The 5,153-nt window shown below is 37.9% G+C and overlaps 1 pseudogene; it reads right to left on the reverse strand.

Moving 5' to 3' along the window:
• Positions 1–764: 764 nt before the first annotated feature.
• On the reverse strand, positions 765–1,646 carry LOC145977488 (uncharacterized; annotated as a pseudogene).
• Between the last annotated feature and the right edge of the window lie 3,507 nt (positions 1,647–5,153).

A 5,153-nucleotide genomic window follows, 5' to 3' on the forward strand; every position in this document is an offset into this window, starting at 1 on the left:
AACGTGGGACAAGGATGACGCAATGTAAGATGCTGCATAGGTGGGAGAAGGACGACGCAAAGGTAAGTGAACGAGTGATAGCGATGAGCATATGAAAGAGAGAGAACGATAATATCGTGTACGAGAGAGAGAACGATATTGCAAGAACAACGCGTGCGAGAGAGAACGATATCGCTATACTTACAACTAGCGCAAGAGAGACGCAAGGGATGAGAGCGCAAGGAGAGGTGCATAAATAAATACATTTTTTTTTCAATTAAAATATATAAAATTTATTAAAAATCTGTTATACATTTTTGTGTCATAGCGCGAGAGAGATTACTTATTCTAAGCGCATACGAAAGAGATAGCGCGAAAGAACAATGACGCATGCTGAAGATAGTGAGACTTATGATTAACGCGTGCGAGAGAGAACGAAAATATCGCGAGACTTACAACTAACGCGCGAGAGAGAACGCAACGAAGATATCGCGAGACTTACAACTAGCGCAAGAGAGATAGAGACGCAAGGGATGGGAGCGCAATGAGAGGCGCGTAAATAAATACATTTTTTTTTCAATACTAAATATATAAAATTTATTATAGTGTGTAATACAATTGTGTGTGTGTGTGTGTGTGTGTGTATGTGCTTAATATATAATATATAATAAAAGATATAAAATTGAAAAAATATAATAATAAAAAAAATATAATAAAAGATAAAATTTAAAAAATATAATATATATATATAATAGTAATATAATAAAATAAAAATATATATATTGGGGGATGCGCCGGACTGAGGGATGCCGCTCCTGAAACAAATACATTTTATTATTTTTAAATTATTTAATAATTTATTTTAAGATACTTTTTGATATATTACAAATTGAAAGATACTTACAATATTATCCATAGCTCATCTTTATATTGAGCAATACGCTCAATTTATAATTTTACGCAGGTTTGGATTCACATATCTGTTTATCCTCTCGTCGACCATTCAAATACTCTCGTAAACTCTGAAATTAAACATAACTGTGAATGTTTTAAATTTATTACACATCGGTAAAAATATTTTTACCTTCAACGTTTCCAAGTCTTGCCGTAGCATATTCTCGTGCTCATATTCGAATTTGTCCATTTTTTTTCGCAATTCAAGATTTTCATATAGTCTATTTCCAAAACATCGTAATGTAGTGTGATTAGGATCTTCCTCGTAGATACATGAACTTGCATCACATTTTCTAAATGAGTTCGCACAATATTTTCGAGATTTGAGAAATCTCTTCAACGAATTTGTGCGAGGTTTTTTCAAGCCGAGCTCTCGATGTCTTATAAACTGAACGATTGAAGTTTCAAGATTCTTCTTTGAAATCTGTTCCCGCTCATATTGAAGTAATTCTTCATCATCACTAGTCCGAAAATCGAAATCAGGTTCCTTATCAGATGATTCTTCCTTCGCATACAATTTCTTCCATTTCTTTCTCTTCTCTCTCTCCATCTCAATTCTTCCCGTCACAACTGGATCCATCCAATAATCATCATCATCCGTATCATCATCGATGATAATAACGTCGTCTTCAGCCATTATACGTGACCAACGAAACACAAGACCAACGAAACACAGAACAACGAAAGAAATAATATTCTAATGCTGCAGACTCCTCTTCATTATATATCTTTTAATATCTTTTGTTTCATTCCAACTAGAGTATCACGTCTCATCTACCTCAGCATTTCTCTACATCTTTAGCGGAGCGTGTTGAGAAAAGTATAACTATTCTTATTCGTATGGAAGGAAAGAATTAAAATCACAGATGGAATAAAAATAATTATTTATTGCACACATCGTAAAGAATATCATTTACAGCAAATGTTAATAATTCGCAATCGATTAATGATTCGCTGTTAAAGACATCACTCTCGCGTATCGTTTTTACAGCATCGCATACAGTAGTAATATTGTTACGTTGTAATACAGTTTCAAATTGTTTAAATTTTTCATTCATGAGATACGTATTCTCGCATAACCAATTGTGCATATGATCGATACAATTTTCAAAATTAAATAAATATAATAATGTTTGTGGTTTCATGTACAAAGAATTTTCGCATAATGTGAGTTTTACAATTTTCGATTGATACATTTCGATCGATAAATCTCTAATCCTTAATGGGAGAGCAGTCGATTGTAGAAATTGTTCAACGTCTGCTTGCTTCTGCATCAACAAATTCCACGTTGAAAAAGGCAATATTATTTGATTGCCTCGATTATCGCCGAGAAACAGTTCCACGTACGATACAGCTCCAACGCTTATTCCAATGTCCAAATACTTGTACGACGTTGGGGTTAGAGCGTATCTTCTTCCAAGTATACGAGTCGCACGATGAGGCTGAATGCTATAAAAATATAAATAATTAGATCAATATTTAAAAAAATTAATAAATAAAATTTTTAAACGATCGAAACTTACGTGTCACATTTTTGCTTCTTACACGGTGGAGTTTCACCGTTTCGAATCGGAACGTAAAAATTCATGTTGATTTCTTCAGTGAACCTTTCACACGCGTGATTGATATAATACTGATCGTATTAGAATTAATATCAATTCAAATAGTATCGCAAATTGCAATGTAGAGGGGATTATTGCTGACACGACATTTTAATTTCCTCCAAAATTTTGTCGCGCCGATGTACGGCTGCGATGACATCATCCCCAGAACAAAAAATTAGCTGAATTCGCTAAAATCGAGCGCCGATGTACGGCTGCTCCTGATGCAATCACGTTAGATTTTTCAAATGTACGTGACAAAACGTAAAATTTTCAAGGTTAAATTGCGCATCGGAACAAAGATTTAGCTGAATGTGCTAAAATCGAGCGCCGATGTACGGCTGCTCCTGATGCAATCACGTTAGATTTTTCAAATGTACGTGACAAAACGTGAAAAAAAAATAACCGCCAAGGTTAAAATGTGTATCACCCCTAGACAAAGATTTAGCTGGATGTGCTAAAATCGAGCGCCGATGTACGGCTGCTCCTGATGCAATCACGTCAGATTTTTCAAATGTACGTGACAAAACGCGAAATTTTCAAGGTTAAGATGCGCATCGGAACAAAGATTAACCGCCAAGGTTAAAACGCACATCACCCCTAGACAAAGATTTAGCTGAATGCGTTAAAATCGAGCGCCGATGTACGGCTGCTCCTGATGCAACCATGTTAGATTTTTCAAATGTACGTAACAAAACGTGAAATTATCAAGGTTAAATTGCACACGCTATTCCGGGAAATTTTTTAAGATGAAATCATTCTAGAATGTTCCATGATATGCACGAGACAGTGTATAAATCATGATAAAGAGGCACACCTCGCCAGTATTTTTGCTAAAGTACATCCGGAACTATCATTAGGAAGCGCATTTCGCAAGTGTGTTACAATATGGAGGAACAAAATTTGCGAGAGCAATCCATATTGATTGATTTGCTGGAAGACTACATTGTGTGGGAGCAACGATGCGACCAATACATCGAGTCGTTGGAAGAGCAAAGTCGAATCAAGCGACCGCGATTATCGATCGGAAATCGACAATCGCTGATTGCTCGGATCGCGCGCCTCGAAGGGTTGAAAAATTCGGTACGTGGACGTTTCGTACACGCGGGTGCCGGATGTAGCGCGCGTCAAAATGGACTTGTGTGGCGTGAGATTGATACGGCGTTCGAGAGTCGCGTATCGACTGGTGCGGTGATAAACTATAATCACATCGAACCTCGCCAATTTCTCGATGACGCCAAAGACATTGTGATAGAACATGTGAAGAACGTTATGAAAAGACACAATTGTGTGAAAGTGAACACTATATTTAACGGTGAATTCGTGGCTGGGGATAAACACGCCAACAAAAGTATCAATACGAGAAACTATGAACTCTTTCGCACATCCGATTTACGCGAGTGATACGAACGGCGCGTTATCGAACCCACCCTCGCAGCATCGCTGGAAGAGTTTCAGGAACGCGACAGCGGGTGGGCTTTGTCGCGAATACTAAATTTAACTGTAAATATAAATAAGTATAATCCTATGCGTGCGGGATGTTACATCAAATTGCCGCGGGAGATTATGATGAAAAGAGCGGTGATTAACGTGCAATCAAAGGACAATGCATGTTTCGCGTGGGCAGTGGTCGCCGTACTATACCCCGCCGAAAGAAAGGTGGAACGGGAATCATCGTATCCGCATTACACAACAGTGCTGAATCTCCAGAACATTGAGTTTCCAGTGACTGTGAACCAAATAAAAAATTTTGAACTTGCCAATGACATTTCGATCAACGTCTACAACATCGAAGACAAGAACAGCATTGTCCCGATGCGTCTTTCGCAGCAGAAGCGGGACAAGCATATCAACTTGCTGTACATTGAAGACGACAATAGCGTCGGACATTTCGCTTGGATTAAGAATTTATCCCGGCTAGTGAGCTCGCAACTGAGCAAACACAAGAATCATAAATATATCTGCGACCGGTAAGTTTAATTTATATAATTCAAATAATTATAAGTTATATAACACTTTGTTATATAAATCTTTAAAAAAATTTTCTTTTACAGATGCCTGCATTATTTTAATTCGGACGCCAAGTTGCAGTCGCATACGGTCGACTGCGGAAAGATGAACGATTGCGCTGTCCGATTGCCGAGCGATAAGGACAAGTGGCTCGAGTTCAATAACTTTAATCGGAAGGAGCGGCTTCTATTTGTGGTTTACGCCGACCTGGAATGTGTTCTGGCCAAAACGGATGAAGAACAGCGAAATTTGCGTCAACATCACCAAGTATTTAGTATAGCTTATTATGTACATTGTTCGTACGACGAATCTTTATCGGCGTACCATTCGCGTCATAGCGCCGATTGTATAGCATGGTTCGCCGAAGACCTCAAAAATTTAGCGTTACGTGTAAAAAGTATTTTAAAAACAAATGTCCCCATGGTAAATTTAACGTCCGAAGAGTGGGAAGAATTCCATAGCGCCACTCAATGTCATATATGCGAAAAACCATTCGCGGAAGACGATACACGCGTTCGCGATCATTGCCATCTGACCGGGCGGTACAGAGGTCCAGCACACTCAAATTGTAATTTAAATTATAAAGAATCTTTTTGTATTCCGATAGTT

This window comes from Camponotus vicinus, unplaced genomic scaffold (assembly GCF_025532165.1).
Source record: "Camponotus vicinus isolate PSW18456_S1 unplaced genomic scaffold, iyCamVici1.0 SCAF_9, whole genome shotgun sequence".
NCBI lineage: Eukaryota > Metazoa > Arthropoda > Insecta > Hymenoptera > Formicidae > Camponotus > Camponotus vicinus.